Source organism: Hesperophylax consimilis, chromosome 2 (assembly GCF_061612785.1).
Source record: "Hesperophylax consimilis isolate HC1 chromosome 2, BYU_Hcon_1.0, whole genome shotgun sequence".
NCBI classification, from domain to species: Eukaryota; Metazoa; Arthropoda; class Insecta; order Trichoptera; family Limnephilidae; genus Hesperophylax; species Hesperophylax consimilis.
In genome coordinates, this window is record NC_142837.1 from 43,502,074 (window position 1) to 43,514,492 (window position 12,419).

A 12,419-nucleotide genomic window follows, 5' to 3' on the forward strand; every position below is an offset into this window, starting at 1 on the left:
AGAAGAGCCGGCCATTAAAATAAATTTATCATTTGTATTATTCATTAGATACTTTTACCGTTAGTTATTTGAATTTGTGCTAATTCATTCATTTCTGACTTGTGCTGTTGTTTCTGTGAAATGCAACTGTTAGCAATCTATTCTGTTCAAATGCCACACTTCAATCCAATCCTACCTTCTATAATATATATATATATATAAATATCATTGAATGTTTCTTTGTTTGTGACTCCAAAGCTACTGGAACAATTTCGTTGAAAGTTTGTTCTTATTAGTGCCAGGAGTCTAGAGAGTAGTTAGAATTATAGAAGTAGTCGGGGACGCCTGGAGAAGACTACGCATTCTGCATGAGAATGAATATGGAGTCGAATTAAATTCGATCTAATGTAGATTTTATAAAATAACAATGCAGTATACTGTAGTGAATGGTAAAGAAATGATATGCGAAAGCCTCAACCCATTATCTTTGCACTGGAATGAGATATCGAGTGGAGTTATAGACGATATAATGTAGTTTTTCAACAGTAACTATGTGGATTCCAGAGATGTGCTTTATTTCAAATGGAAATGCAAAATGCAAAATGGGTATTTTCCATTTTGCATTTTAAATGCTTTTCGAAAAACCATTTTGCATTTTAAATGCTTTTCTCAATGCATTTTCCATTTTAAATGCTTTTTTGCAACATTCTTCCTACTATCTCCACTCATCTTTTTTTCATAAGCCCCAAATATCAGTCGGTCCTCAACCTCGCTATGAGAGATAATTTACATTTGTCAAGTTTGCTCCCTGGTAGGAGACCTGGCAATTGAGTGAACCATTACAAAAAATACTGAACATTTGGCCATGACGCTGTAATATTAAATGTTAGAGAGCAGTTTCTATGTTTTTACGTTGGCAACATTAGTCCCGCGCAATTTTTGTGGTTTCATAATCTGTAGTCGTGGTGTTTTTGGATTTACCATCATGTAATATGTTTGTTCTACATTGATGTCCATTATTAAATGACAAAATTTGTTAAAAAATCTATAATTATTTCAATTGTTTGACCTGAGAAACCATTTTGCATTTTCAATGCATTTTGAAAATAGGTATTTTGCATTTTACATTTGAAATGCCTTTCTAAAAACCATTTTGCATTTTGCGTTTTCAAATGGTTTTGGGTACCCATTTTGCACATCTCTGGTGGATTCCATGATATTGCAAGAAGTGAACGTTAGAAAAGACACAAATAATTATTCGTGGTAAAATGAGGTGTTCGTGATGAACGAAGAGGTGTGACTACAATGTATGACTTAGAAGTGAATGTTTGAAGAAGTCGAGGACTCCTGAAGAAGATATTGCACAATCAAGTTAAACAAATACATATTATAATACAATAAAGGAATTTCAACTTTTAAAATGCACCCAGTTGACAGGTACAAAGTAAATCCGTGATCAAATCCATTTTGAAGGATTACCAGTAACATTCTCGCGCATTAAGCTGAACTACCATATTCACATTCACCTCTACAACATAATCAGTTACTGCTAAAAGTCAAGGCTAACGATGATATCGATTCAGATTAATTGACCTACAAAATTGGGGCACTACAACACAAGGATTGGAATCAGCGAATCAAAAAAATCTACGACCTAGTAATAAAACACACCTTTATTGATAAACTACGATAGATTTTCAGTAGATCAGTCAGTACCTGTATGGTTTTTGTATGATTTTTTTTTTGGTAGATACATTTGCGTACAATAGTAATTTAGACAACCAAGTTCATGTTGTATTATAATGAGAAATTCAACGACAATACGTGTATGCATAAGAACCTGCGCTTTGTTTGGTAGCGTGTTTTGATAATGAAAATAATCTTGACTCCGTAAAGCCCCGGGGTAAATGTCTGATTATTTTTACAAGTCAAAGCCAATTCAACAATTTTTTTTAAGATATGTCTCTTTTAGGTCGTTCTCTTACAGTGACTGGATAATATCTGTCAGCCTTCCTTTCTAGAATACCTACCATGAACAAATAGCCGTACTTCTAGAATTCTGGACGTTAATTAGCGGTGAAGCAAATGACTCATGTACTCAAGTGCATTAGTAAATCATCTAATAAAAATTTTCTGATAATTTCATCAGAGCGCCAAAATTTACAAGATTTTCATGTATTAAAATATTTACAGGATTTATAAGATAGCCAAGATTTACAAGATTTCCAGGATTTAAATGATTTCGAAGATTTTCAAGTTTTACAAGACTTCAAAGTTAAACAAGATTTCCAGGATCCAAAATTTTAAAACATTTACAAGATTTCCACGACTTAAAATGTGTACAAGATTCCAATGATGTAAAAGATTTACAATTTGTATTTATAAGATATTCTATCTTTCTCACGTAGAAAAATGAGTATTGCAGATTTATTAAGAATCTCATCTAATTTTTAATAATCCGGTTAGAAACCGTATTGTAGTCCGATTCCTAATATATAGAAACACGTTTAGCTGCATTTGACTTGAGAACATAAATATAATGAAATTAGCTGAAATTTTAGGAATATTATGAACACGTATTCCGACATCGTGATAATATATATTATTTTAAAATAATAAATTATGAAATTAAATAAAATTTACTTTCGCGCGCCGGGATTTGAAGCCCGCGACCTTCGGCTTGCTAGTCGAGAACTTTACCCCTCGACCACGGAGGCCGAGGTATATAACTAGTAAATATATTTTTTAATAATTTAAAACTTTATAGAACTTAACGATTTTGTTAATCTACAAATATAACTTTGGTACAATAAATATAACTTTGCATTCCCCCTTTTTGTATATTTAAGCTATGTGCTCTCTTGAACTCAACTCAATTCAGATATGTAAATGTTCCCCGTAAAAATATTAATGCTCAATAATTTTGTTATGATTACATTAACGTAATTGTATCGGCAATGCCCCATTGCTACCTTGAGGGTATCTAGAGTTCGATGGCACAACCTCGCATGAGTCACATTCCACAGTCATTTTGGTAAGTCACTAGTCATTTCAGTCACCAAGGCATGGTCAGATGTGTCCTCATCGACGCAATATGAGGTGACATGTACACCCGGTATATCCCACGAAGAGTGGAGTTTAAGGTTATACAAAAAACTTTCAATTATTATGTCTTAATATGTAGATATTTTATATTTTACTAGAAACACGTTTCGTTCTGTTATTTATGTTATTGGCATAAAAAATTCACAGTGTATCTTTAAATGCAACTAAAGCATTTTTCGTGAGATTTTAGCGCTATTTAAAACAAGTCGTGTTTTATTAAATATATTCACCACTTTCGCTTCATTATTATCAAATTATTATAAGCAATAATTAATCGCCTGAAATATTTATACAAATGGAAAATATCTCCCGAGTAAAAATAAATGCCGCCGACGGGAATTGAACCCGCACCTTCTGATGTCCGGTCAGGTGCTCTGGACCACTGAGCTACGTCGGCTTATTTCCAACACGCCAAATAATTCAATATGTACTAGTACTTCAATCAACTATTACTGCTTATTATATTTTTTCACCTGTAAAACACCAACTTTTTTTTTTATAGGAAAGGCTTTGTTACTGTCGGCGATATTTATTTTTACTCGGGAGATATTTTAAATTTTTATGGATGTTTCAAGCGACTAATTATTGCTTATAATAATTTGTTATCCTTTGTGCTATGCATAAAAAACCTTGTATTATGAACATCAGTTTATCATTGGAAATTTTTGAAGTGAAACTTCTTTACGCGCGTCATGCAATTTCGTGGACCGGAGTAAAACCAACTCATGACCGAAACGAAAATGCGGGACCGATTAAAGTTCATTTGATCTAGTCAAAGTTTTGAAGTAAAATATAAATGCTTCTTAGCTCATCTCGACAACTGGCGTTGGTGGTGTAATGGTCAGCATAGTTGCTTTCCAAGCAGTTGATCCGAGTTCGATTCTCGGCTATGGCAAATTATTTTTTTGTTTTTAACGCCTTTTTTTTTTCAATGGTTGACGATAATATCAATCCACTAAGTAATATTTTAGGCCTGTAGAATAATTGAAAAGTTAAAGAATGATATAAAATTTTTTATGATGTTAACGATAAAAAAATAAAAAAAAACATAAAATTACCATAAAAAATGGGCCAACGGCACGCGGTGTTCCCAAGCGGTCACCCATCCAAGTACTGACCGCGCCCAATGTTGCTTAACTTCGGTGATCGGACGAGAACCGGTGTGTTCAACATGGTATGGTCGTTGGCAAACGCTAAACAATATTAATTTCTATTCTACCTGCAAATAAATATATGAAAATTAGTATAAAAAAGCCCTAATAATACTGAAAACATTAGCAAGGTGTGTGCGACGTTGATAAAAATAATCATTACATACGCGCTTGAAAAAGATCGTAATTACATCCATAACTTTGTAGGAATTTTTTTTTTCAATGGTTGACCATAATATCAATCCACTAAGTAATATTTTAGGCCTGTAGCATACTTGAAAAGTTAAAGAATTTTATGATATTATTAATTATAGTAACGATAAAAAAATAAAAAAAAACATGAAATTACCATAAAAAATGGGCCAACGGCACGCGGTGTTCCCAAGCGGTCACCCATCCAAGTACTGACCGCGCCCAATGTTGCTTAACTTCGGTGATCGGACGAGAACCGGTGTGTTCAACATGGTATGGTCGTTGGCAAACGCTAAAAAATATTAATTTCTACTCTACCTGCCAATAAATATATGAAAATTAGTATAAAAAAGCCCTAATAATACTGAAAACATTAGCAAGGTGTATGCGACGTTGATAAAAATAATCATTACATACGCGCTTGAAAAAGATCGTAATTATATCCATAAATTTGGAGGAATTTTTTGAAGTGAAACTTCTTTACGCGCGTCATGCAATTTCGAGGACCGGAGTAAAACCGACTCATGACCGTGACGAAAAAAAGGGATCATTTCGCTATAGGAGCCTAGCTAATATTATATACCTAGTTTAACTCACTCTCCTAACTCATCTTCGCTGTCTACAGGCAGAGCGCACGACTGTGGTCGTGAAGAACCGAGGTTCGATCCCCGCTTTAACTAATTTTTTTTTTCTTTTTTTATAACTTTTAATTTTTTTTATCACATGCTACTTATAAATATGTCAATAGACAGAAAAAAAGAGAGAATGAAATGAAAAGAGAGAGAGAGAAGAATACTAGAAGTTTCACTTCTGTCTTGCGTAGGCTTGACACACCCATTTTTTTTTTAATATTAGCGCGCTCCCTCTAACATTCGTATTTATATCTCCCTTTCAAACCATCTTTGAACGCTTACTACGGTGCCTTAATGTGTGTTTATAGTAAAATAATAATTTATTATTGCTATTATGTTTATGTAATAATAATTTGTAGCAATTATCAATGAATTATTTGGTTATTGTCAATAAGTCAGAAAGGCTAATAAAAATCTTGATTGACGCATTATTTAGAATGAATTTTACACAAAATATAAATTATATTTTTCTTTCATTGAAACCGACGAATTTATTAAGCCATTAAAAAGTACTTTTTTACAAGGTTGTCAGCTTATTGTATGATTGCGATAAGGCTGGCCGATAAATGTAAGGAAAGTTCATGGTGACTTTGTAACAATGTTTCGTCTTATCTTCTGCACGAATCTCTATTGTATTTACGTGGGCTTTGGCTTCAGGTGATTGAATTATACAGTGGCAAATAAATTACAATAAACTGCGAAGAGTTTGAAGTTTTTTAAATAATTTAAAAAAACGAATAAAAACACTTAAAATATTGTGTTTTTTCTTTACCTCAATTTAAATAGTATGTTTTTAGTGTACCATAAAGACTTGAGACAATGGGACTATGGCAACACCAATTTGGAACTGTATGAAACGGATTAATACATGGAGAAAAATTGTTTTACTAATTTATCAAAAATCTCTTCAAATTAATGGTAATTCGATTAAAAACGGGAACGGGGCGCCGCACAGTGGGCTGAAAATCGCCTTTCATAGACATAGAGACTTGAATTTTCAAGGGTATTTTTTGGCCAGAAATGGATTCTGCTGATCATTACTATGCTATAAAATTTCGTATGAAGCAATTGCGTGTACAAATGAAGGAGTTATCATTTTTTAGGAAAAAATTTTATGGCACTGACATTAAAAATGAGGCTATCTCTGGAATCATAAGGTTGGCCATTATATCCTTACACACAGATATACTTCTATTTATTTGTATTTTTTTGACATACTTCGTATTGTGGCGCATCTTGTTTTCAGAATTGAAACGTTGCTCCAAATAGCTTTAGCCGTGTTTAGTGACTAGATCTGAATAGCCAGGTACTTCCCCACCTTCCTCTTTCCCTTCCCCACTTACCTTCAGCCTCACAACATCCTCCAATCGGGGATACCATAGTCTCACTGGCTCCAGACGGGAGCAGTTGGGACTCTTGTGAGGTATTCACTATAAAAAAAAAAAAAATCTTGCGCTTTTTTTTTAAATCCTCAAAATTGAAAAAAAAATGTATGTTGATGATTCATTTTAATGCTTAAATGCTTTACATATGAATATGTTTTGCCTAGTTTACAATATTTTATTTACACTGCAAGCCAAAACAGTTTAAGAAATCACAAAAGTTAGTTGTTTTTGTGTTTAATTTACGAATTCCATTTATTTTTGAAAAATTTAATAATAAGTTATTTTCAAGTTCTGCAAGTATTAAATTAGTAACTACGAAATATAGGATAAAATCTCTTAACTATATTGCCTACACACTCTGTAACTCTCTTCCACATATGCCTAAAAACAGCCAGCGTAATCCATAAATTCAAAGTAAGGCTTTAAAATAATAGTCTTTAAAAACATATAAAAACGAAAATATGTAATTGTTGTCTTGTTGTACTTTGTTTTGTTTCTTTCTCTCTCCTTTTCTATCCCCTGTATTTGTAATCTAGCATAATCTATTTTTACCAATGTATTAGTGGGTAACTAACTTCTCCTAAATTCCTACCTTGGCTATGTGATTATGTGTATATCCCTGTCGTTTCCTTTTTAGTGTCTTCTTGTTTGTTCTACTTAACCTCCCTTTTTCGATTTGTGTACTTTTTTTATATATGAAAATTATAATTATGATATTTTTCTATTTTTATACTCTTTCGTATGTGAAACTGATAATTTTGATTTTTATTTTATTGATTTATTGTGAAAAACAGTATAATCCATTTACATTTCACAAATAACAGTTTATAAATTACAGTTTATAATAAGTAAGTACATACATTTATTTGTATGGGTAAGTACATCAATACTATCTGATTAACCAGATTTGTTAAATAGTATGCTTATTGCCGTCTTAAATTCTCTTTGGTTCAAATTGAAAATGTCAATCACAGAAGAAATGTGATTTAACAAAGTAGTTATTCTCCCCAAAGGCATGATCATTGGTAGGTTGGTCCTGCCCCTTGGAAAAATAAATAATCTGTACTGTCTAGCTCTGATGAAATTATCAGGGACATAAAAAGAAATTCGTTCCAGAATATCTGGATTGCAAATGTGCCCATTTAGCAGCTTGTGCGCCACTAACACCATTGCAATATTTCTCCTAACGTCTAGACGTTCTATCCCCATCGATATCAAGATACCAATGTAAAGTTGTACCTATTAACTCCCACCTATGTATTTTATGTTCCTCTCGTCCTACAAATAATTTTGTAACTCATCGGGATTGCTCTAGCAAGAAATAAAAAAAAATAAGGAATTGTATTAATTAAATCGAATGGTCAAATCTAAATTCGAACACCCATCACTCGATTGGATAAAGCCGCAATCATTGGCTATATTAGATTAGTTCGGCTGGGAGGACAAATCGCAGCACCGATGTTTCTCCTGTTGTGGTTCTCAGCTGTGTCGCCTCTCTTGATTCTGGCCGAGGTGACCAGTCGCCCACTATTCAATGTCCCCACCGATCCTTGCATACGACTATCTACAGAGTAACGAAACGCTGATTTCCAAGTATTGTATATATATTTTTAAATTATCTTAGTTTAAACTGTGATGATTTTTTCACGCTTTGAATCTACGTTAGTTGAGGTCACACCAATAAAAATTAAAATAAAATTATTTATTCATTTACTAGATGACATACACCACCGCGGAATTTTCTATAGGCCTTTTTATGATATAAAATTCCGTGGTACATTATTTTGGTGTATCTCATAAGATTTAGCCAGCGTTAGCAATGTAGTGTTTGAAAATATATTTTTACAACTTGATTATAAAACATCGAGTTTTCTCTACTTTCTTTAATTACAATATGCATGTATTATATATGTAAACCTTCCGGAAGAAATTCTCCAAATGATAGAGAAAACCTTATCAATATCCGTTGCGTAGTTTGGAAGAACTAAGGGCACAAACAGACAGACGCGGATAGCAACTTTATTTCATACTATTTGGAGATTAACGACCTTTTTAGGGGCTTTTACACATGAATAATAAAAATTATACGGTATCGATTATACATAACTACCTCAGTAACAAACAATCTTTTCTCCAGTGATAAATTAAAGATGTCCACTCAGTATAATTATTTCCCTCCATAAGTATTCTGGGCAATGAGGAATACATATGGTAGTTAGTCCCAGAATTTCTGCTCTGAAATAAATCCCAACATAGTACTAGATTATGTAGTGGAATTCGAAAGCTTGTCAATGCAAGCAGTTCTGGACTATCATTTAAGTGTTGTAAGTTCAACGGAATTGCTGGAATACTCATTTAAAACTTTTGAAAACATGCTTTATTTGTACATATTTGTTTTGCTTTTACATGAATATTGTAATGTGGGTTCCAGACGGGAGAATTTTTATTCAAGTTGACTTCTACCAAAGGCAAAATTTGACAGTTTAATACACTTTAACATTGTTAAATTTATTAAACCTATAAAACTATTTATACATGTTTGCGTATGAATGTGGGAGCATACAATTCATCCTAATATTTTAAGCCATGACTTGCAAAAGGTGTAGAGTAGATTATGAATTATTTTAAGGATACCCTTAATGACCTCTCCAATTGGTCTCTCTTGTCCGTCACTCCTGGATACACTGATCCCTAGATTCCTACCCTCCCCTCATACCTTTTTCCATTCCAGAACTTCCTCTCCAACATTTCCTTAAAAGACCCTCCACACAGCATCCCCAAAGATGACATAAGCCCTGATGAAAATTATTTTCCTGAGGGCTTCCAGTGTGAAGTTAATGTAAAAATATAAATATTTAAGGTTCAAAATGATTTGATACAACAAACAACTAAACAGTTAACAGTTATCTCAAAAAAAAGTATTTATATATATATTCTCAAAGGTGAATAAAATAATGATATTTATTGGCATATCTCTCGAATTATGTTTTGTTTACATTGTTGAAGCGTGGCACTGTTTCCCATCTCTGTCACAGCATCCAATCTCCGATCCAACACCCAATAAAGGCCCCCGGCTCATCTTGCAGAACCGGAAGCCAATTCTCCATTGAAAGCCGGCGCCATTATTGACCACTGGGCGAGCTGCATGCAAATTGATCTGGACACGGACCGCTGTATTCTGTGCTGGTCGTACTACTCGACTTGTTGACTTGTAAACTGGTATTCCATCTATGGGGGCTTTCATTTCTGGATTATGTTCATTATTACTATACCAGCGCAGACCGTGAAGTTCCTGACCGTGAAGTTGCTTTTCAAAAGAAAAGTAATCTTTAAAAATTACGACATAAAACCATTGAGAGATACAGAGACGCGTTATGTTCACACTAATCTGACAAAAAATATGGAATGCTCCTTTTCCTAGATTGAAATCGAATAAAGAAACGCACGAGAAAAGAATAGCCACAACGAATTTGTGTGAATGATTGAAATGGCTGCAAATAACATCATACATAGCTACATGAACGGAACGCATTAGAAAGAGAAGTCATTCAAAAATACGTGTGCGGGTGAAACGACTGTTATTATCAACGCCCCTCGTTTCTCTTGCCTCCTCGCGACACCAGTTGCGAGCTTAAATCTGCCCACTGACTGACGAGCATTTTTGTATCGACGTCATGCTCAGACTGTTTGCCGCGCACATGCTCGCCCGTTAGTGGGTCGCTTTTACCCTCAGTCTTGATGTAAAAACGAGCGAGTAGAGTAGTAGAATACTACGTACCGTCTGTCCTTCATACTCTTATGTGTTTCTGCGTTCGCTGTTTTACTTTATTTTATTCGGGAAGCATTGTGAATAATTGTATTTATTGAAATAATTAGTGATTTTTGAGTACATGCGAATGGAAAGAAACTCCATCAGATTTGGATTTTGCTCGAGATTGATTTGTGCACATCTCTAAAGCGCAGGAAGGCATTTTATACACAATAAAGAGCCTAGATCGATGTGTTTCGACGTGATCGATGTGGCAGCCGGTGACAGCTTGCCTGACCGACGGGCTTATGTGCGTCACTAAACGCAGTAAATCACCAGTTTGTCCAATGGACCCAGTTCAGTGTAACCATCTAAGTCATCTTAACCATCTAATTCATCTAAGCTTCAGACCATCCCCAAAGATGACATAGGCCCGAGCGAATATTTTTTCCTTAAAGCCTCCTGTGTTGAGTTCGTGTAAAAAAAACCTACGCTCCACTCATTTATGTAGGTACCTAAATCATCAAATTTATGCGTATTTTATTGAAGTCATCGCTATACGATGACGCAAAGTTTTTACTAATTTAAAAATATTTTGCTGCTAGGAACTGTTATAAATCATTTTGCATTGTTTGTCACCGTTGATGATGATGATGAACTCACTTTTTCATCATATGATGATACATCACACTACTTCCTCTGCGTCTATGAAAGGTTAGTGACACGTTAGCCCATGTTTTAATCATTTCATTTGTTATTTTTTTAATGACAAACTAATGTTTATAAGACAAGGTTTTTATGCATAGCACAAAGCATAACAAATTTTTACAAGCAATAATTAGTCCACTGAAATATCCATACAAATTGAAAATATCTCTCGAGTAATGATATACAGTAGCGAATCGTAGAAAAAAGTCGGGACACCTAAGGGTGACCGGATAAATCATCACATCTTTAAAAAGTTATATAAAGTCATGGAAAGTAACGAAACAAAAACTTTATTAACTGTGTTAAGTATGTTAGGTTAGGTTAGGTTAAAAAAAAATTTCATCGTTTTTAATGACTTTGTATCACTTTTTAAAGGTGTGTTGAGTTATCATGGAACCCGCCTAAGAAATACTTAGCCCATTATCTCTGTACTGGTATGAGATACGGAGTCGAGTTAAAGTCAACATAATGTAGTTTTTTTAACAGCAACAGTGTGAATTTCGTGATTCCACATGAAATGAAAGGCGTAAAATGTCTCGAAAATCCGTGGAAAACATGAATCGCGTAGTTATTTGTGGTAAAAAGACACCAAGTGACAAACGATAAAAGAGGTGTAAGAAGAATGTATGACTTGAAAGTGAAAGATTGAAAAAGTCATTTGAAACAAATACTTATCACAAACAATAATACTATTTTTTATCTTAAAAATGCACCCAGTAGATACGTACACTAGAGGTCACAATAAACAAGTCCTCGAGCAACGCCGGGTAAATGTTAGCTAGTTTTAGTGGAAACGTAACGGTTCATAATAACGTTGAGGGTGTGGCACGAAAGGTTGGAGAAGCCGGACCTGCTCAGTGCTCCACTGAGAGCCGTGTCTTGTTGAGCGCTTGTGTACAGCCGCGGGCTAGGAAGCGGGACGCTGAGCAGCATGAGAACGAGTCTCGCCAGCTCAATCAACCGCTGATTGCCGACTTCCGTATTTCTGACATTCATTCAATTATATTCTGAAGAATTACATCAATCCTTTCATCAGAAACGAAACATGAAACAGAACAAGATACAGACAAATAAAAAGGTATTGGTCTCAACCGGGAATCGAACTCAGGATCTCTGTCTTACCGAGAAAACGCCTCAATCAACTCGGCCATTGCGATCTAATTATATTACGTCATTTTTGTCGATATTTCATTTTTGTCTTATTTCAAATTCAAAACTAACAATATCATCTTAAATTTTAAAAAAAGGTCTCATTAAACTACTTGATTGAAATCTAGGGAAACGCACACGAAACGGTAACCGGATAAATCATCACAATGATAATTCATCACATCTGTAAAAAGTTATATAAAGTTATGGAAAGTGATAAAACAAAAACTTTATTAACTGGGTTAAGTAGGTTAGGTTAGGTTAAAAAAAAATCGTTTCTAATGACTTTATATCACTTTTAAAAGCGTGTTGAATTGTCACTGTGTTGAGTTATCATGGAATCAGACAAGACAAACTATTATCAACTTGA

At 34.1% G+C, this 12,419-nt stretch overlaps 1 protein-coding gene and 2 non-coding genes across 3 annotated transcripts in view; 1 reads left to right on the forward strand and 2 right to left on the reverse strand.

The window, feature by feature from the left end:
* LOC149426035 (uncharacterized) overlaps positions 1-12,419 on the forward strand; it is a 157,245-nt gene that overhangs the window by 44,326 nt on the left and 100,500 nt on the right. The gene's annotated exons all lie outside the window — the stretch shown is intronic.
* On the reverse strand, positions 4,154-4,272 carry LOC149426036 (5S ribosomal RNA). Its single transcript, XR_016304669.1, has one exon. It is a non-coding gene; the product is annotated as a 5S ribosomal RNA (ribosomal RNA).
* On the reverse strand, positions 4,596-4,714 carry LOC149426037 (5S ribosomal RNA). The gene has a single exon (XR_016304671.1). It is a non-coding gene; the product is annotated as a 5S ribosomal RNA (ribosomal RNA).